We start from the raw sequence: 23,308 nt of genomic DNA on the forward strand, positions 1-23,308 counted from the left end.
CACCGTTGAGAAGGATGCTGACGTCTTGGCATGTGGCCACGCCAGAACAATGCACGTACCTGGACACAAGGGGCTTCCTACAAAGGCCATTATTTAGGCCCGGTTTATACCACGAAGACCGAATACCTTAGGGAGTGTTCGGCGTCACGAGTTTGGCCCTATATGCATCAGCTCCGAATCATTGTCTTTGGTCAAATGTTGGGTTTGCCCGGCTTCTGTGTTTTGGTGCCTTATGTTCCGCTTTACCGGCTAAGGTAGCACCAGGAGAACTACTGCGATTGTGCCCTGGTTCATCCGGACGAGCACCTCAGTAGAGAAAGCCGAAAACTGACTGTCATGATATAGCGTGAGACTGGTCAACCACTCGATGACCTGTGGGAATGTTAGAATTCCTCCTCCTTAACGAAGGGCCAGTTTCCGGCTAGGCATGTACGCACCCCGAAATCGGGAGAGTGCGAAGCCACCAGGGGCTATCTAGTAGCCCCACTGTCAAACTCCTATGGCTAAGTGAAAGTGCTAAAGCATTATAGTCCGATTGCCTCGCTCGCTCCGCTATCACCTCCTTAATAGGACCAAGACGTTGGGTTAAGTGTGAATGCGTGTTTTTGCGAGCACCTCCGCATTATATGCGTGAGGGTTGAAGCCGACGGCTGCAATCTTTCAGGTTATACATGTGTATACATAAACGGCCGCCCAGGAGGCATCATATTACTTTCAGGAAAAAGTATAAAAATAGCCTTATAAAAATTTATAAAAGCATTTCGCTTACAATGAGATTACATATCACTCAAACATAATATTTTTTGAGCACTGGGTCTCTATCAAACGAGCACCCTCAAGAACTTCTTCAAAGTAGTGCTCAGCAGCCCTTCGACCTATGGCCGAATCCCGTGCTGCAATAGTGGTAGCATCCATCTCCGCCCAGTATGCTTTAACACGGGCGAAAGCCATCCATGCGCCCTCTATGCACGCCTACCTCTTCATTGCATTAATGCGCGGCACCACACCAAGGAACTACGCACCAAGCTGAAATAGCTATTCGGTTTTGACCTTTCCGGCCATAGCTGATCCACAACAGACCTCACGGAAAGTTCGGACAACCTATTTAGTTCGGCCCATTCGGCTAATTGGTCCATCAATGAAAGCGGACGCTCGGGAGAATGGAATTATCTCCAAAACAGCTGGTCTACTTCACGGTCCGTCTGACCCTGGAAATCTTGGCCGCATCGGCAGCGCTCGCCACCAAATCCATATATACATCCTCCAAACTCCACAGCCGATCCAGAGGGGCATACCGTGGATCTCTGAACTTCCTCCGCAACATAAAGGATTTCCAAACTACAATATCCCCGGCTTCCCGCAGCTCCTCCTTCTTTGCCCTCATAGCAGAGCGGAGGTCCTTTTTCATCGCAGCAGCCTTCTCAAGGTCCAATGCCTTCGCTTGGTTTTCCTTTTCAAGAACCCGGCAACGGTCGGCGGCGGCTTTTAATTCTATGGCCATCTTGGCCATCTTGTCTCGGCTCTCGCCATGTGCGGCCTTCTCAGCTTGCAACTCTTCGCCCGCCTTCAAAGCAGCCGCATTACCCAACCTCGCTTGTTCCTTGGCTCGGGCAAGTTCTGCCCGCAAGGCTTCAACAGTGGTAGCTCCATCTGCAGTCACAACATATTAAAGATACTAGCATCATGCCGCTCTTCCTATGTGGCATTTACCAGATAATGACACTTACCCTGTGCCTCGTCAAGCCTTTTGTTAACAAGCTCGATGTCGGCGTCTGCCGCATCCAACTGCCGTTCTAAATGGGGAAATTCGCTAGTCCGGCTGGCCACCAGAGCTTCCATCACCTGCACATAGAGGTAGTATGGTTATTACCTGGGAATATGATCCTCTGTTCACCGTCGTTTCCGACGACAACCAGAGTCTCAGGGGCTACTATCTACACAGGGCACACCTAGCATGTGCAGGACTATCATACATTCTTTTACATACCTCAAAGCCTGTCAGTAGACTCATAAAAGCTTCATGCAATCCGCTTTCGGCGGACGATATTCTCTCCATCACCGTATTCATCAGCACACGGTGTTCATCTGAGATGGCCGCTCGCCCCACCAACTCCCTCAGAACATCCGAACGCACACTATATGGTGCCGGACTCTTTTGTCTGCTCTCTTCAGGAGCCGGACACTGGGAGCTTCGGGGGTCAATGGGATTATCTTCCGGTCTCACCGGACTCGGAGAGGCCCTCCGCGATGACACTTCAGGGTCGCCCGCTTACGGAGCAGAGGAGTCCGGAGGAGGCGTTTCGCTCTCCATCATCTTTGGAAGAAGATCCCCCGAAGACGAGCTCATTTGAGAGGGGCTAAGGCCCGAACTGCAAAAATATATGCGGTGGTTATTTTCTCAGAAGAAAAAAATGGCATGTCTGTACTATTAAAGTATTTCGGGTCACTTACGACTCGCGGGAGAATTGATCCCCCCGCGGACTTTGTGCGGCAACAGCGCCCCCCAAGGCAGGACCCTCTGTGGGAGACTTCTTCTCCCGTTTGGAAGCTTCGACTTCCAAATTCCCAGGCGCAGTCCTTTTCCTCTTCTGGTCGTCTTTCTTCATGGAGACGCTCGCTCCCTCAGCTAGAATGGGCAGCGTTGGGGGCCCGCGTCCGCCCGCATTATCCTCCACAGTGTCTTCCCTCAAGGGCTCCGGGCAAGGTGCGGTCTGGAGCATGTTTTCCAATACCGGATTTTCCAAACCCTCAGGGAGGGGGGCCGAACACCGAATCAACTTCGCCTTTGTTAGCCAGTCCTGGTCAAAAAGCGAACTCTCAGAAAGAACTTTGTAACAAAGGAGAGATAGTATGTTCGGCCGGAAGATGCCTTACCTGTTCGGCGGCGCAGTTACTACTCAGGCCCACGTCCTCGGTGATTTCCGGATACTCCACCTGAGGTCCGAAGAATGACTTGTACATCTCCTCGTGCGTCAGGCTGAGAAAATTTTGAATGACACGCGGTCCCTCGGGATTGAACTCCCACAGGCGAAGAGGCCGGCGTTTGCAAGGCTGGACTTGACGAACCAACATAACTTGTATTACCACAACCAAACTGAAATCTCCACTAAAGAGATCTCGAATGTGGCTTTGCAGTATAGGCACGTCCTTGGTTGGACCCCAGCTCAGACCTCTGCTGATCCATGACATCAGCTGTGGTGGAGGGCCCGAGCGAAAAACAGGGGGGCCACCCACTTGGCACTTCTAGGGGTCGTGATGTAGAACCACTCCTGTTGCCACAATTCAGACACCTCTGGGATGGAACCTTTGGGCCACGGAGCTCCCGTCATCTTGCGTATTGAGGCACCTCCACACGCTGCATGTTGCCCCTCGATCATCTTCGGCTTCACTTCATAGGTCTTGAGCCATAGGCCAAAGTGAGGGGTAACCTGGAGAAAGACCTTGCACACGACAATAAATGTCGTGATATGAAGAAAGGAGTCCGAAGATATATCATGGAAGTCTAGCCCGTAGTAAAACATCCAACCCCCGACGAAAGGATCCAGAGCAAGGCCTAGACCTCGGAGGAAGTGGGAGACGAACACGACGTTCTCGTTGGGTTCGGGGGTGGGGACGGCCTGCCCTCGGGGAGGCAGCCGATGCAAAATCTCGGCGGTCAGATATCTGGCCTCCCTCAACTTTTTGATGTCTTCTTCCGTGACGGAGGAAGGCACCCATCGGCCTTGAAGGCTAGATCCGGACATGACTGAAGGTTCGGAGCACCTGGCCTGAACTTTGGGCGTTTGAGCTTGAGGTGGGGGAAGGATTCGATTGAGCATGGGAGGGAAAAATAAAAGCCTTGTCCCTTTATAAAGAGGGTGAATATCAAGCGTCCTCTCCGTGTCTGTTTGGACTTGCCTATAATCTAGGAGTCCTAGAAGCGGTTGGGTTACCCACGCCCGTATTGATGAGAATCTCGGAATAAGGGGACACGATCTCTGCTTTAACAAGACGTGCCAAGGAAACCGCCTCGCATGACGCGCTGAGGTGGGATAATGAAACGACTCGGATAAAGGCTTGGCCGTGGTGTGTCACACTACGGAATATGTCAGCAGATTAGATTTGTGTAAATGTTATTCTCTCTATGGCAATATGTGGAACCTTATTTTGCAGAGCCGGACACTATCTTTGTGTTCAAAATCTTCTATGAAGTACTTGGAGGAGGAACCCACCTTGCAATGCCGAAGACAATCTGCGCGCCGGACTCGTCATCATTGAAGCCTGGTTCAGGGGCTACTGAGGGAGTCCTGGATTAGGGGGTGTTCGGATAGCCGGACTATACCTTCAGCCGGACTCCTGGACTATGAAGATACAAGGTTGAAGACTTCGTCCCGTGTTCGGAAGGGACTTTCCTTGGCGTGGAAGGCAAGCTTGGCGATACGGATATGCAGATCTCCTACCATTGTAACCGACTTTGTGTAACCCTAACCCTCCCCGGTGTCTATATAAACCAGAGGGTTTTAGTCCGTAGGACAACATACACAACAACAATCATACCATAGGCTAGCTTCTAGGGTTTAGCCTCTCCGATCTCGTGGTAGACCTACTCTTGTACTACCCATATCATCAATATTAATCAAGCAGGACGTAGGGTTTTACGTCCATCGAGAGGGCCCGAACCTGGGTAAAACTTCATGTCCCTTGCCTCCTATTACCATCTGGCCTAGACACACAGTTCGGGACCCCCTACCCGAGATCCGCCGGTTTTGACACCGACACGGCCCATAGAAGGCCCATTGATGCTATGGCCCATAGAAGGCCCATTGTTTCTACGACCCTTAGAAGGCCAATTGTTTCTATGGCTCGTAGGAGGCCCATGGTAACTACAGTAAATATGTAGCCCATGGTTATTGTCGTGGAATTGTCACGACAGATGTCCTAGTGAAAGGACTTAGTTGTGGAGCCATCGCAACTAGGTTAGCTTAAAGGGGTTAAACAGGACAAAGGACACATGAGTTTATATTGGTTCGGCCCCTTGCGATGAAGATAAAAGCCTAATCCAATTGAGGTGGTATTGCTTGGGTTTTGATTACCAGGGAGCGAATACGCTTGACCTAGCTTTCGATCTCTTGTTTATTGTCCTGAACCGCTGTCGGTTCGTCCCTTTATATACACAGGTTGACGCCCAGCGGCTCACAGTGTCCCGGCCGGTTTATACACAACGTGTCCGGCTCGGTGACTAATTACACATGCCTTATACTACAAGTCATACATATATGGCGGTTTACACCTCCGGGCCTTAATTCACCTTTCAGTTTTGGGCCTCCAGTAAGCCTGCTTCATGAACCACCATCTTCATGGGCTTTATCATAACAAGCCACCAGCGGTATAACCCGGCCCCTCCTGGGCGGGTCATACCCAATAGTTATATCCCAACATTAGGCCCCAGGTTGATTTGAACTTGTTCATATCAATCTTCAACACTTAGAAAAATCCTTCTTCATTTATTCATGAGAGGCCTTGTAAACCGCCGTAACGTCATCTTCTCAAATCGTGGTAACCCGTCGTGATGTCACCTGTCATTAATATTACACAAGACCCAAATCTCAATATGTCTTATCTTTTAATAAGCTTCGAAAATTGAGGCATCTGTGTTATCGCATATCCATTTTTTGGCCTCCTCGATTCCTGCGCATGCCGCTTATCCCTTCGACCTTATAAATAGGGCAGGGATCCCTTTCACTTTCCCCCCTTGCCTCTTTATCTCTTTCTTCTTCCTCACGTCACCTCAGAGCCCGAGCTTCGCCGCCGTAGACCTTTGCTCCATCTTCGACAACGGCCACTGCATAAACCTGAACCGATCAGAGTTCACCCGCGCACCTCCGCTGTTCAACAGCTCTGGTAAGTTCTCCTCTTTCCTTTTCCCATAGATCTCATTAGGGTTTTTATGAGTTCATCGGAGTTCATCTATGACCTTCCCTATATCTTGTGATTTTTGATTCAACTTGGTACTTCTCCCGCACGGCGGTAGTTGTAGTACTCATTTTTTGCTATTGGGGCATCTCCTTTTGTGTAAAAAATCCAATCTGGATACATGAACTGCTCAAACCCTGCCAATTTAGGTCTAGATATTTTTCTATTATCTGAAGTGTCGTAGATCCAAAATTAAAGCATTGATCTGTGGAATCTGTTTTTCCAACACTTAGCAATTTTTTCACTCAGATCTGTAGACAACTAATTATGTGGGCGGCTTAACTCATAAACCGTAACCCGCCAGGTACCATTAGTCCCCTCTTAAGCCGCCAATATCTTATCTTTGTACCTTCAATGCCATCCTCCGGTGTAACATCTATGCATGCTTCATTATCTTTTACTTTTAAGTTGACAACCTGCTTGACCATATAACCTTAAACCGGCATAATCTTCCTTTCAGATCATTGAAAATATGGACAAGACATATACCTCTTGCAACTGGGTCCAATCCCAAGTCACTGAAGAAGACCTGGACAATTTTGTCGCAACTGGCGCCCTAGCCAAGAAAGAGGATATCCACTAGAGGGTCCCTGGTGAATAAAACCCTCCTACACCCAAGGACGGAGAGGTGATTGTTTTTACTGACCACCTGAGCCGGGGGTTCATCCCGCCCGGCTCAAAGTTTTTCCGCGACGTGCTTCATTTCTTTCAACTTCACCCTCGAGATATTGGGCCCAACTCTGTATCCAATATTTGCAATTTCCAAGTCTTCTGTGAAGCCTATCTTCAAGAAGATCCCACATTTGAATTGTTCAGAGAATTTTACTACTTAAACCGTCAGACAGAGTTTACTGATGGACCCAGCTTGGAACTTGGTGGGATCTCCATTCAGAAGAGAAAAGAAGTCAACTTTCCCTACGCCAAGCCGTCGAGTCACCCCAAAGATTGGAACACAAACTTGGTTTCATTGCAAAGACACCTCTCCATTAGACGAGAATTCTCTTCCGGGTTATGATACGTCTCCGTCGTATCTATAATTTTTGATAGTTGCATGCCAATATTCTACAACTTTCATATACTTTTTGCAACTTTTTATACTATTTTTGGGACTAACATATTGATCCAGTGCCCAGTGCCAGTTCCTGTTTGTTGCATGTTTTTTGTTTCGTAGTAAATCCATATCAAACGGAGTCCAAACGGGATAAAAACTGACGGAGTTTTGTTTGTAATATATGTGATTTTTGGGAAGAAAAATCAACGCGAGACGATGCTCGAGGGGGGCACGAGGCAGGGGGGCGCGCCCTGGGCCCTCGTGGACACCCCGTAAGGCGGTTGATGCCCTTCTTTCGCCGCAAGAAAGCTAATATCCGGATAGAGATCGTTTTAAAATTTCAGCCCAGTCGGAGTTACGGATCTCCGGGAATATAAGAAACGGTGAAAGGGCAGAATCAGGGAACGCAGAAACAGAGAGAGACAGAGAGACAGATCAAATCTCGGAGGGGCTCTCGCCCCTCCCATGCCATGGAGAGCAAGGACAAGAGGGGAAACCCTTCTCCCATCTAGGGAGGAGGTCAAGGAATAAGAAGAAGAAGGGGGCCCTCTTCCCCTCTCTTCCGGTGGCGCCGGAACACCGCCGGGGCCATCATCATCACTGCAATCTTCACCAACAACTTCACCGCCATCATCACCAACTCTTTCCCCTTCTATGAAGCGGTGTAACCTCTCTCTTACCCGCTGTAATCTCTACTTAAACATGGTGCTCAACACTATATATTATTTCCCAATGATGTATGGCTATCCTATGATGTTTGAGTAGATCCGTTTTGTCCTATGGGTTATTTGATGATCGTGATTAGTTTTGAGTTGCATGCTATTGGTGTTGTCCTATGGTGCTCTACGTGTCGCGCAAGTGTGAGGGATTCCCGTTGTAGGGTTTGCAATATGTTCATGATTTGCTTATGGTGGGTGGCGTGAGTGACAGAAGCACAGACCCGAGTAAGTAGGTTGTTTACATATGGGATAAAGAGGACTTGATACTTTAATGCTATGGTTGGGTTTTACCTTAATGATCTTTAGTAGTTGCGGATGCTTGCTAGAATTCAAATCATAAGTGCATATGATCCAAGTAGAGAAAGTATGTTAGCTTATGCCTCTCCCTCATATAAAATTGCAATAATGATTACCGGTCTAGTTATCGATTGCCTAGGGACAACTAACTTTCTCGTAACAAAAATCTCTTTACTAAAACTAACTTAGTTGTGTCTTTATCTAAACAGCCCCTACTTTTTATTTACATGCTCTTTATGATCTTGCAAACCTGTCCAACAACACCTACAAAGTACTTCTAGTTTCATACTTGTTCTAGGTAAAGAGAACATCAAGCGTGCGTAGAGTTGTATCGGTGGTCGATAGAACTTGAGGGAATATTTATTCTGCCTTTAGCTCCTCATTGGGTTCGACACTCTTACTTATCGAAAACTGTTGCAATCCCCTATACTTCTGGGTTATCAAGACCTTTTTCTGGCTCCGTTGCCGAGGAGCAATAGCGTGGGGTGAATATTCTCGTGTGTGCTTGTTTGCTTTATCACTAAGTAATTTTTATTTGCTGTTCTAAGTTGTTCTCTATCTTTGGTTATGGATATGGAACACGAAATACCAAAAAAATTAGGTGTACTTGCTACTCATGGAGATGGGGAACCTCCTAAAACCCTCGATGCTCATTATGTGAAAGATATTATGTACTACTTTGATAATCCTGAGAAAACCCCATTCAATTATGTTATGGGAGACACGTTGGATCAACGTGAATACTTTAGGGATTATCGCTTGACTCAAAAGGGGAAACTATTATGGGATCAAATTCATATGTTGCATTGGTATGCTCGGCAACTTTGCTTGAGATATGATTATACTTGTTGCTCTAGGATGAAGGCTCCACACCTTCCCATGCAAATTTAATGATGATAAAACCTTGGCTTCTTATGCTAATGGTATATATGATTACTATGATGTGGAACAAATAGAAGAATTTGTTGCTTTTATGGGTGCTTATGAAATTGAATCTTTGTTTAAAGAGTGTGAAAATATTGATGATTCAGTTTATAGACCTGAAAATTTAGCTATCCTTAAATATTACTATGAGAATTATGAATTCAATGCCGATATTGATGCGTTTATTGAGAAAGTCTCCGCTGTCCAAGAAGAGACTAATATTTTGCAGGAGTCTATGGAAGAAGAAATTGATGAAACTGTGAGCTCATTGGATGAGAAAGATGATGAGGAGAGCGAAGAACAAAAGGAGGAAGAGCGGATTAGCTACTCGTGCCCACCTTCTAATGATAGTAACTCTTTAACTCGTACATTGTTTAATTTCCCTTCGTGCTTACCGAAGGATGATTGCTATGATGATTATTATGATCCTGTTGATTCTCTTGAAATATCCCTTTTTGATGATGCTTGCTATGCTTGTGGCCAAGATGCCAATATGAATTATGCTTATGGAGATGAACTTTCTATAGTTCCTTATGTTAAACATGAAATTGTTGCTATTGCACCCACGCATGATAGTCCTATTATCTATTTGAATTCTCCCGACTACACTATATCGGAGAAGTTTGCCCTTATTAAGGATTATATTGATGGGTTTCATTTTACTATTACACATGATGATTTTGATGAATATAATATGCATGTGCTTGCTGCTCCTACTTTCCATTATTATGAGAGAGGAACTATATCTCCACATCTCTATGTTTCCAATATGATAAAATTGCAAGAAACTGTTTATACTATGCATTGGCCTTTACTATGTGTGCATGAATTGTTCTTTTATGACATGTCGATGCATAGGAAGAGAGTTAGACTTCGTTGTTGCGTGATATATGTTACTTTGTGCTCATTACTAAATTACAGATCATTGTTGATTCAAATTGGCTTTGATATACCTTGGGATCCGGGTGGATCCATTACTTGAGCACTATATGCCTAGCCTAATGGCTTTAAAGAAAGCGCTGCCAGGGAGACAACCCATAAGTTTTAGAGAGTATTTTATTTCTGTTGTGTGCTTTTATAAAGTTTTAAAAAAATAAATAAAGAGGGGAACCCAAAACTTTTTCAAAAAGGAAAGTGAAAGTGAGAGAGACAAGCATGGTTGAAGTGGGGGAGCTCCTTGAACTTCATTCATGGTCACGGAAACTTTGTGAATCTTTATTACATAAACTTTTCGACAAAAATAATTATCCCCTTGTACAATTCCATTGTATTATAAAAATAATGTGCCAAGGTTTGCCTTTAGGATGTTTTAGATGCTTGTTGGATTGTGCGGTGCTGGACAGAAACTTTGTCTGTAGTGCGCGATTTTAATTTTTTTACTGGAACGTCAAATGGTTCTGATTCTTTTTGCACTGTCTTTATATACAAATTTTTTATTTTTCCTAAATTTCGTAGAATTTTTGGAGTACCAGAGGTATGGTGAATGTCCAGATTATTACAGACTGTTCTGTTTTAGACAGATTCTGTTTTTGATGCATAGTTTGCTTGTTTTGATGAAACTATCGATTTATATCAGTGGATTAAGCCATGGAGTTATATTAAAGTAGCTACAATGCAAAGACAATATATGAATTGGTTTGCAACAGTACTTAGAGTAGTGATTTGCTTTATTATGCTAACGGATCTTACCGAGCTTTTTGTTGAGTTTTGTGTGGATGAAGTGTTCGATGATCGAGAAGGTCGCAATGTGAGAAGAAGGAAGAGAGGCAAGAGCTCAAGCTTGAGGATGCCCGAGGCACCCCAAGGAAATATTCAAGGAGACTCAAGTGTCTAAGCTTGGGGATGCCCCAGAAGGCATCCCCTCTTTGTTCAACAAGTATCCGTATGTTTTTGGATTCGTTTCGTTCATGCGATATGTGCAATCTTGGAGCGTCTTTTGCATTTAGTTTTCACTTTTATTTTATGCACCATGCTGTTATGAGATAGTACTTGGTTGATTTATAGAATGCTCTATGCACTTCACTTATATCTTTTGAGTATGTCTTTATAGAATGCTTCATGTGCTTCACTTATATCATTTGAAGTTTGCATTGCCTGTTTCTCTTTACATAGAAAACCGCCATTTGTAGAATGCTCTTTTGCTTCATTTATATTTGTTAGAGCATGGGCATATCTTTTGTAGAAAGAATTAAACTCTCTTGCTTCACTTATATCTATTTAGAGAGATGACAAGAATTGGTCATTCACATGGTTAGTCATAAAATCCTACATAAAACTTGTAGATCACTGAATATGATATGTTTGATTCCTTGCAATAGTTTTGCGATATAAAGATGGTGATATTAGAGTCATGCTAGTGGGTAGTTGTGGATTGTAGAAATACTTGTGTTGAAGTTTGTGATTCCCATAGCATGCACGTATGGTGAACCGTTATGTGATGAAGTCGGAGCATGATTTATTTATTGATTGTCTTCCTTATGAGTGGCGGTAGGGGACGAGCAATGGTCTTTTCCTACCAATCTATCCCCCTAGGAGCATGCACGTAGTACTTTGTTTCGATGACTAATATATTTTTGCAATAAGTATGTGAGTTCTTTATGAGTAATGTTGAGTCCATGGATTATACGCACTCTCACCCTTCCATCATTGCTAGCCTCTCTAGTATCGCGCAACTTTCGCCGGTACCTTAAACCCACCATATACCTTCCTCAAAACAGCCACCATTCCTATCTATCATGGCATTTCCATAGCCATTCCGAGATATATTGCCATGCAACTTCCATCATCATCATATACATGACTTGAGCATTCATTGTCATATTGCTTTGCATGATCGTAAGATATCTAGCATGATGTTTTCATGGCTTGTCCGTTTTTTGATGTCATTGCTACGCTAGATCATTGCACATCCCGGTACACCGCCGGAGGCATTCATATAGAGTCATATCTTTGTCCTAGATATCGAGTTGTAATATTGAGTTGTAAGTAAATAAAAGTGTGATGATCATCATTATTAGAGCATTGCCCCAGTGAAGAAAGGATGATGGAGACTATGATTCCCCCACAAGTCGGGATGAGACTCCGGACTTTAAAAATAAATAAAAATGGCCAAAGAAGCCAAATAAAAAATATGCCAAAGAAGCCCACCAAAAAAACAAAGAAAATGAGAGAAAAAAAAGAGAAGGGGCAATGTTACTATCCTTTTACCACACTTGTGCTTCAGAGTAGCACCATGTTCTTCATATAGAGAGACTCTTGAGTTATCACTTTCATATACTAGTGGGAATTTTCATTATAAAACTTGGCTTGTATATGCCGATGATGGGCTTCCTCAAATGCCCGAGGTCTTCATGATCATGCAAGTTGGATGCACACCCACTTAGTTTTCAGTCTGAGCTTTCATACACTTATAGCTCTTAGTGCATCCGTTGCATGGCAATCCCTACTCACTCACATTGATATCTATTGATGGGCATCTCCATAGCCTGTTGATATGCCTAGTTGATATGAGACTATCTTCCCCTTTTTTGTCTTCTCCACAACCACCATTCTATTCCACCTATAGTGCTATGTCCATGGCTCACGCTCATGTATTGCACGAAAGTTGAAAAGGTTTGAGAATATCAAAAGTATGAAAAAATTGCTTGGCTTGTCATCGGGGTTGTGCATGATTTGAATATTTTGTGTGGTGAAGATGGAGCATAGCCGGACCATATGATTTTGTAGGGATAACTTCCTTTGGCCATGTTATTTTGAAAAGACATGATTGCTTTATTAGTAGGCTTGAAGTATTATTGTTTTTATGTCAAATGATAGACTATTGCTTTGAATCACTCGTATCTTAATATTCATGCCATGATTAGATATGTGATCAAGATTATGCTAGGTAGCATTCCACATCAAAAAATTATCTTTTTTATCATTTACCTACTCGAGGATGAGCAGGAATTAAGCTTGGGGATGCTGATACGTCTCCGTCGTATCTATAAGTTTTGATTGTTCCATGCCAATATTCTACAACTTTCATATACTTTTGGCAACTTTTTATACTATTTTTGGGACTAACATATTGATCCAGTGCCCAGTGCCAGTTCCTGTTTGTTGCATGTTTTTTGTTTCGCAGTAAATCCATATCAAACAGAGTCCAAACGGGATAAAAACTGACGGAGATTTTTTTTGGAATATATGTGATTTTTGGGAAGAAAAATCAATGCGAGACAATGCCCAAGGGGGCCACGAGGCAGGGGGCGCACCTGGGCCCTCGTGGCCACCCCGTAAGGTGGTTGATGCCCTTCTTTCGCCACAAGAAAGATAATATCCGGATGGAGATCGTGTCAAAATTTCAGCCCAATCGGAGTTACGGATCTCCGGGAATATAAGAAACGGTGAAAGGGTAGGATCAGGGAATGCAGAAACAGAGAGAGACAGAGAGACAGATCCAATCTTGGAGGGGCTCTCGCCCCTCCCATGACATGGAGACCAAGGACCAGAGGGGAAACCCTTCTCCCATCTAGGGAGGAGGTCAAGGAAGAAGAAGAAGAAGAAGGGGGCCCCTCTCCCCCTCTCTTACGGTGGCGCCGGAACACCGTCGGGGCCATCATCATCACCGCAATCTTCACCAACAACTTCACTGCCATCATCACCAACTCTTCCCCCCTCTATGCAGCGGTGTAACCTCTCTCTTACCCGCTGTAATCTCTACTTAAACATGGTGCCCAACGCTATATATTATTTCCCAATGATGTATGCCTATCCTATGATGTTTGAGTAGATCTGTTTTGTCCTATGGGTTATTTGATGATCGTGATTGGTTTTGAGTTGCATGTTTTATTATTGGTGCTGTCCTATGGTGCTCTCCGTGTCGCGCAAGCGTGAGGGATTCCCGCTGTAGGGTTTGTAATATGTTCATGATTTTCTTATTGTGGGTGGCGTGAGTGACAGAAGCACAGACCCGAGTAAGTAGGTTGTTTATGTATGGGATAAAGAGGACTTGATACTTTAATGCTATGGTTGGGTTTTACCTTAATGATCTTTAGTAGTTGCGGATGCTTGCTAGAGTTCCAATCATAAGTGCATATGATACAAGTATAGAAAGTATGTTAGCTTATGCCTCTCCCTCATATAAAATTGCAATAATGATTACCGGTCTAGTTATCGATTGCCTAGGGACAAATAACTTTCTCGTAACAAAAAGCTCTTTACTAAAACTAACTTAGTTGCGTCTTTATCTAAGCAGCCCCTACTTTTTATTTACATGCTCTTTATTATCTTGCAAAACTATCCAACAACACCTACAAAGTACTTCTAGTTTCATACTTGTTCTAGGTAAAGCGAACATCAAGTGTGCGTAGAGTTGTATCGATGATCGATAGAACTTGAGGGGATATTTGTTCTGCCTTTAGCTCCTCATTGGGTTCGACACTCTTACTTATGGAAAACTATTGCGATCCCCTATACTTGTGGGTTATCAGGTTACCACGACCACCGGCTTAGCAACAACATCCACTTCCCCCAAAAATGAAGGCAAAGGAGCGGGCCAAATATGCACCAGCCTTCTCCAAGCTTAGGGCCTTCATTGCTAATGGCCTAACTGGCATTGACCTTGTTCGGTGCTGGGTGTCATGGAGCATTTTGCCATTAAGCCGTCGCCCCGGCTTAATGTGTGAATATACCGTTGACTTAAAAGATCCCCAGCACCACTGCGACATTCAACTGACTGATGCAGAAATTACAGAAGCCACCAAGAAATTGCTGAACGAGCCTGCAAAGGAATGCAGTAAAACATGACTTAGTCCTTTCTGTACCTTCAACAAGACGCCAATTGTAAGTGTTGCACACCTTTCGTTCCATCATGTTTGCAACAGTTACGCCTACTTATAATCTTTTTTGAATTCCACAGGCTGACTCCCCATTTTGGAAGAAGAAACCTCAAGACAAGCCGGTCAAGCCGTCTCGTACAAAAACCAAGGTCACCAAAAGGCCTGCCAAGAAGAAGACTGCTGAGATGGCTGGCTTAAATATTGATGATGATGATGCTGATGATGAATCAGAGGTACAACTTGATTCACTTGGCTCATTTTTTATACATCTCATTGACAACGATTGTTACCAGGACGACGCAGAAGCCAGCCGTGCAGGCGAAGCAGAGGTAATTATTCTTTCCTCCAGCTCAGAACCTCTGCCAACACAGAAAACCTAACAAACAAGCCGGAAAGTAAGCTTTTCTCACCCTCTAGCTCACTTGGATCCCAACTTTCTTTTGAAGAAACAGCAACACGAAGCTCGCCGCACCACCCGGCATAGTGGTGGTGTAATTACTTCCTCTGTCTTACCAAACACACCGGTTTGCAAACGCCGCCCAGAGGTCTTACATATTTCTGATATACTTTATCCTAAGGCGGGTTATTTCCGACAACCTCTTAACCCGTCTGATTCAAACTATCATGGGACTTCTCATTCCTCCTCTGGCGAGTCAACGAGAACTCAAATTCCGGCCTTCAAGATTGTACCTGGGTAAGGGTATACTTAATCCTTCAGATCTTATGCCTGGTCATTATACTGGCCTCTTTATACTTCCTATTTTCAGGGGCCAAGCCAAACCCAGCAAGAAAGTAAAGCTGAATAAGCCGGTCGATGATGCCAATCCATCTGAACCGGAGAAACAACAACCAGAATCTTCTCATCCAACTGTAGAAGCCGCCATTGATGACCCACCACCAGAAGATCATGAAGCCTCCATAGACCATATGATGTTGAACCGGTGACTTCTAAGTCGCCGAGCCTAGCTAAGCCCATTGAAGAAAAAACTGACGATGTTGTGGTTACTGGGTTTGGTTACACAACACCGGGTAACCCCACTGTCTTATCAAAACACAGCGCCAAGGACGAAATTTCTGCTGAAGATAAAGGCAAGTGGAAGGTAGATTTGAATAGCTACGCCCACTTCAGCGCCCAAGACCACCACTCTGGTTACTTGAACCACCTGTATACCAGCCGCGACTTTGAAGCCGACTTAGTAAACCTGATGAAGGAGCGCTATGAGGTAAACGTTGCCAGTCCTTTATATATGAATATACTTCCCTTAGCCGCCAAGTTTATTGGACATGATAGAATAGAATGTACTGTAAAACTTCAATATTTGCATATATCGAATCCAGTAGCCCCCAAGGGCCGGTTTATACTTTCAATATGAACTGGGACTTGTAATATCAGTACTTCAACTTTGTGTGTGTAGACCCCAATGCTCGGCTTAATAAATATGTTAAGCCGGGACTTTAAGTAACAAGAATCAATATTGCATCCGTAGACCCCAAGGGCCGACTTACTCAGTGATGAATAAGTCGGGACTAATCATCTTGTTTAAAATCAACAACCCTAATATGCAGTCTTTATAAACCGGATTATCTCATTTGTTCGGGTCATAAATTTGTCTTGGAACAAAGCAATAGGCATTAGCCCCCAAGTGCCAAGGATAATACTTGTATTGTGCTTGTTCAAAAAAGAACAATATGCATTAGCCCCCAAGTGCCAAGAGTAATACTTGTATTGTGCTTGGAACTTTCAAAGAGTAATCATGATTGTAATCTTGTCTGTGTGTGCTTATGTCACATGATGAACTGACTGAGAAGGACTCACAGCTCAATGATCTGAAGGCCAACATAAAGACTCAACAATCGGAAACATCCAAGGCCCAATCAGAATTGAGGACTTCTTTGGAAACATTGAGCAGCTCAAGAAAACCTTCAGTGCTGACAAAGATAGCTGGGAAACTGAAAAGGTGGCTCTACTAAAAAGAGCAGAAGAAGCAGAATCCGGTCTTAAGCCGGTGACTGATGAACTGTCCGGCTTAAGGCAGCAAATCAACAACATGTCACTAGCTATCTTCGGTAAGTATTAACCCTGATTCCATTTATCCCATTGAATCTTCTATAAACTATGCCGGCTTATTAATAAATGAATTGATACAGGCTCTCGAAGCGTCAATTTGGGCTCAGACATGCACGTCCGGTTGAAGGCTATCTACACTCTGGTAGAACAATTATATACTGGTGCTCAACGAACCATTGTTGCTGCTTTGCACAAAAAACGGTCGCCTACTCTTATCAAGGAGACATTGGAAAGGTCGTCAGTAGTGCCCGAGAGGATTGAAGAGCTGAAACAAGCCTTTGCTAGAGCCTGCGCTTTAACTTCCCTAAGCCGGGCTAAAGCATCGCAAGCAGGTCTTGATCCTGTGGATCTGGCCAACGGTTGCCCAAGTGTAAAAGAAGATGGGACGCCCTTCAGTGCAGATGATTTTGCAGATATAGTAAGATCAATGCATCCATTGGCAACCCGGCTGGCTGTAGAGACCAAGCTATCACAGTATCAGGTGGCTTATGACGCTGATAATAAGAAGGTGAAGGCACCGATTCATCAGGAGACAAATCTCATCCCGCCAATTCATAAGCATACCTTCGCTCCCGACATTGATCCATCAAACCTTATTGATGACGAGGCTATGTTTAGAGCATTGATCGGTATCGACTGGGCTACGTCTGACTTCCAGCTGATGGATAAGCAAGGGGCTGAAGATGAAGAAGAAGCACAGGATGACCCGGAGGCTTCAACCCGCCAACAGTCATGAGCCGGCTTATCAAGCAAAATACTTTGTTGTGTTGACATCTCCAAAACACTTATTCTTATTGGGCCATCAGATGCCTTGTAATAGGCTAGTTAAACTCCTGATCTGCCATGCCATCGTGCATGTTTTATTTTGCATGATACTGCTAATCGGCCAGCTGAAGATACACGACTTGTGTTTATGATATCCTCATATAGACCAGTTTGTTTATCCCTTTGTCCTGCACACGAGCAAATCACAAGGGCCCTGACGGTTTACCACGGGGCGGTTCATGATGCCTAGTATAAACCCACTGGTGACCATAATAGTCCATAACCAGGGCAGGGGGTAACATCCCAAATATGAGACATAGTCAAGGCTGCTTGGCCCGACCTGTAAAAACTATATGGTAAGAAAAAAGGGGGCAACATAAATCCAAGATGACTAGAAAATCCAGAAAAAACGAGGCTTTCATAGGCCGCTGAGCCAAAATTTTATACTTCAATGAAACTAGCATGATAGCCACTGGAGTATCCGCGCTTTCTGTGAGCCGGCTCTCACATGACCCAATCGACATTCTAACCTGGATAAATTCAAGGTCTTATTAAAAGATTGACTTATCAAGATTATGCGGGGTTGGAGTAGCATCGTGCAAAACAGGCCGGTTTAACCAAGTTTCACGGAAGGCGGCTTAACAGCCTGAGCTTATCCTTGCTTTCTGTAAGCCGGCTCTCTCATGACACAATCAATGTTTTAACCTTGACAAGTTCAGGGTCTCATTTAATAGATTGACTTGTCAAGAATAGGGAGGGTCATCCAGGATTACTTGGTCGAGGAGCATCTTGCATACAGGCTGGATAACCCGGATTTTTGGTGAATACACCTGCGTCCAGGCCAATCAAAAGGGTGAATATAGCTATGTTCATTGAACAGGAAGCCCCCAAGTGATATGTTTCTAAGCTGTGCTCAACGGATACCTATGTTTGAGTTGTGTTGTGCATCAAACTCTCTTTGGTCCCTGTAACTTGGGCATCAAGCCTCTTAAATGATCATATGAAATGACAATAAAGACTCAGTGTTGAGGAAATGAAATGATATAGGACCTGAATTATCAGGGATGCTGACTTTATTATTTTCATTATATTATATACATCATCAAAATATGTACATCACAAGAGCTGGTGGCTCAAGTATAGTAAGGCCGAAGATGAGTGATATTCCACGGCCGACGAGTCTCCTCCTCTGATGTGTGTGAGTCCTTGTGGTCTCGAACATCGATAAGATAGTATGACCCATTATTCAGATTCTTGATGACCACAAAAGGCCCTTCCCAAGGTGGGCATAGTTTATGCATATCAGTCTGATCCTGGATAAGCCGGAGCACCAAGTCGCCTTCTTGAAAGGTTCTGGATTTAACCCGACAACTGTGATAACGACGCAGATCTTGTTGGTAAATCGCCGAACGAGCCACCGCAAGGTCACGCTCCTCATCCAATAGGTCAAGTGCATCCTGACATGCTTTTTCATTATCAGCTTCAACATAGGCCGCCACACAGGGTGAATAATGATGGATGTCACTAGGGAGAACTGGCTCTGCTCCGTAAACCATGAAGAAAGGTGTGTAACCAGTAGATCTGTTGGGGGTAGTATTGATACTCCATAACACTGAGGGTAACTCCTCCACCCAACAACCCGGCGTACTTTGCAAAAGGACCATAAGCCGGGCTTGATGCCTCACAGAATCTCTTGATTGGCTCTTTCAGCTTGACCATTGGACTGGGGGTGAGCCACTAATGATACGTCAAGTCGAATATGCTCTCGCTGACAAAACTCTTTCATAGCACCCTTGGACAGATTAGTGCCATTATCAGTTATGATGCTATGGGGAAAACCAAACCAAAAGATCACCTTTTTGATGAATTGAACCGTCGTCACTGCATCACACTTACTAACCGGCTCTGCTTCAACCCACTTTGTAAATTTGTCAACCGCCACCAAAAGGTGGGTATTTTTATCCTTGGACCTTTTGAAAGGCCCAACCATATCAAGCCCCCAGGTTGCAAATGGCCAAGCAATTGGAATCATCATCAATTCTTGAGCTGGCACATGAGCTCGTCGTGAGAATTTCTGGCAACCATCACATTTACTGACTAAATCCTCAGCATCAGCATGAGCTGTCAGTAAATAAAACCCATGACGGAAAGCCTAGTCTACAAGAGACTTAGAACCTGCATGATGACCACAATCCCCTTCATGAATCTCTCGCATAATATCACAGCCTTCTTCAGGAGACACACAATGTTGAAATGCCCCTGTGAGGGAGTCCTGGATTAGGGGGTGTTCGGGTAGCCGGACTATACCTTCAGCCGGACTCCAGGACTATGAAGATACAAGATTGAAGACTTCGTCTCGTGTCCGGATAGGACTTTCCTTGGCATGGAAGGCAAGCTTGGCGATACGGATATTCAAGATCTCCTACCATTGTAACCGACTTTGTGTAACCCTAACCCTCTTCAGTGTCTATATAAACCGGAGGGTTTTAGTCCGTAGGACAACTTCATCATACAACAACCATACCATAGGCTAGCTTTTAGGGTTTAGCCTCCTTGATCTCGTGGTAGATCTACTCTTGTACTACCCATATCATCAATATTAATCAAGCAGGACGTAGGGTTTTACCTCCATCAAGAGGGCTCGAACCTGGGTAAAACGTCGTGTTCCTTGCCTCCTGTTACCATCCGGCCTTGACGCACAGTTCGGGACCCCCTACCCGAGATCCGCTGGTTTTGACACCGAGATTGGTGCTTTTATTGAGAGTTCCTCTATGTCGTCGCCTTTAGGCCCGATGGCTCCTTCAACCATCAACAATGATGCAGTCCAGGGTGAGACTTTTCTTCCCGGACAGGTCTTCGTCTTCGGTGGCTTCGCACTGCGGGCCAATTCGCTTGGCCACGTCGAACTGATCGAAAGCTACGCCCCTGGCCATCAGGTCAGGTTTGGAAGCCTAAACTACACGGCTGACGTCCGTGGGGACTTTTTCTTCGACGGATTCGAGCCACAGCCAAGCGCGCCGCACTGTCTCGATGGGCATGATATAGCTCTGCCGCCGAACAGCGCCTTGGAGGCCGCACACACATCGGTTCCGACCATTGATTCGGAGCCTACCGCGTCGATCGAGGATCAACGGTTGGACGCTGCCTCAGGGGCTGCGATCTTAGAGGCGATCGAGCCGAACTCCAACCCCGCACTCCGCATGGCCCGTGACTCCGAGGAGCCGGATTCCTTCCCGAACTCCGAGCCCCCGGCGCCCCTGCCGATCGAATCCGATTGGGCGCCGATAATGGAGTTCACCGCCGCAGACATCTTTCAGCACTCGCCCTTCGGCGACATCCTGAATTCGCTAAAGTCTCTCTCTTTATCAGGAGAGCCCTGGCCGGACTACGGTCAGCAAGGATGGGATTCGGATGATGAAGAAATTCAAAACCCACCCACCACCCACTTCGTAGCCACTGTCAACGACTTAACCGACATGCTCGACTTCGACTCCAAAGACATCGACGGTATGGACGACGATGCAGGAGACAACCAAGAACCAACGCCTATAGGGCATTGGACAGCCACCTCATCTCACGATGTGTACATGGTGGATACCCCTAAAGGAAGCAACAACGAGGAAAACGGGGATGGAAAGAGGGATCGATCTCTCAAAAAACAATCAAAGCGTCAGTGTAAACGCCGACCCAAGCCCCGCCTCGATAAAGACCCAGCCATAGAGCAGGATGAGCTGGTAGACGACGAGCATGCCTTAGAGCAACCGTCCCAACAGGACAACCCGGATAGAGAAACCGAACATCCCTCCCCCGGCGAAAATGGCATACCGGACGACCCTACGCCGGACAAGCCCACGAAGCAGAAGAACCTCCACAAATGGCTCGTTGCAACCGCATGCAGCCTAAAAAAGCAGAAGCGGAAGCTAAAAACTGCGGAAGATGCACTCAGGATCAGATGGAGTAAAGTAATCAATACCGCAGACAAATACGGTGACAGTCGCCGCACTAAAGCTATCCGAAGAGAAAGCTACTACCTGAATTCGACGAGGAGGCCTTAGAGCCCTCGCATTCCAAAAGTGAGAAAGCCACACGGTCGGATAGACGACCCCATGGCCAGCATAAAGCAGCAAGCGGCGCCGCACTTAAGCCGGCGTGCGACCCACTTAAGGATTCGCATCATGGCCCAGCTAGGTCCATTTACGGGCCAAGAAAGCAAGCTCTCGTAAGCAATGCAGTAAAGCCATTATCAAAATCTGGCACACCCAAATATAGGGGTGCCGCACACCCCCTATGTTTCACCGATGAGGTCCTGAATTATGAATTTCCAGCGGGATTCAAACCCGTAAACATAGAGGCATATGATGGAACAACAGACCCTGGAGTCTGGATCGAGGATTATATCCTCCACATACATATGGCTAGAGGAGATGACCTCCATGCCATAAAATACTTACCCCTCAAGCTTAAAGGGCCAGCCCGGCATTGGCTCAAAAGCCTTCCTGAAAACACAATTGGAAGTTGAGAAGAGCTCGAGCACACTTTCCGAGCAAATTTTCATGGGACCTATGTCCGCCCTCCGGATGCAAACGATCTTAGTCACATAACTCAACAGCCCGGAGAGTCAGCTCGGCAATTCTGGAATAGATTTCTTACTAAAAAGAATCAGATAGTCGACTGTCCAGACGCTGAAGCCTTAGCGGCTTTCAGGCATAATGTCTGAGACGAATGGCTCGCCAGACACCTCGGCCAAGAAAAGCCAAGAACAATGGCCGCACTAACAAGCCTCATGACCCGCTTTTGCGTAGGAGAGGACAGCTGGTTGGCAAGATGCAGCACCAGTGACCCAAGTACATCCGAAACTAGGGATGGAAACGGAAAATCGCGACGTAATAAGGATCGTCGCCGGACTAAGGAAAAAAGTCCGGAGAGCACGGCAGTTAACGTCGGATTCAAAAGCTCACGACAGAATCAGGAAAAGCCGCCCCTCCAAGATAACAGGGACGACCTATCCAACCTAAACAAAATCTTGGATAGGATATGTCAAATACACAGCACTCCCGGAAAGCCTGCTAACCATACCCACAGAGATTGTTGGGTTTTCAAACAATCTGGCAGACTCAACGCCGAACACAAGGGGCTCGACACACCAAGCAAAGACGAGGACGAACCCCAAAAGCAGAGTACCAGGAAGCAAAAGAATTTCCCACAAGAAGTAAAAACAGTAAACTTACTCCACATAACAAAACATGCGGCGCCCATAAAGGTACGTGCCCCACGGCCTATCCCAAAGGAACCCCGCCACTGGTTGTCAAAACCAATCATCTTCGATCATCTGGATTATTCTAGAAGTGTCAGGAACCCAGGCTGGACTGCCCTGGTACTCGATCCAATAATTGGCGGACTCCAGTTTTCAAATGTCCTTATGGACGATGGCAGCGGACTCAACCTGATATATCATGACTCAATCCGCCACATGGGGATCGACCCAAAAAGAATTCGCCACAGCAAAACCTCCTTTCAAGGAGTAACGCCAGGTCCGGACACCCATTGCATGGGTTTTCTCCGGCTCGAGGTTATTTTCGGCTCTGCCGATAACTTCTGTCGTGAAAAGCTAACTTTCCACATCGTCCCATTCTCAAGTCGCTATCAAGCACTACTGGGACGCGAAGCTTTCGCCCGCTTTAATACAATACCGCATTATGCATCTCTTATGCTT

The sequence above is a fragment of the Triticum dicoccoides genome, chromosome 6A (assembly GCF_002162155.2).
Source record: "Triticum dicoccoides isolate Atlit2015 ecotype Zavitan chromosome 6A, WEW_v2.0, whole genome shotgun sequence".
Classification (NCBI taxonomy): Eukaryota; Viridiplantae; Streptophyta; class Magnoliopsida; order Poales; family Poaceae; genus Triticum; species Triticum dicoccoides.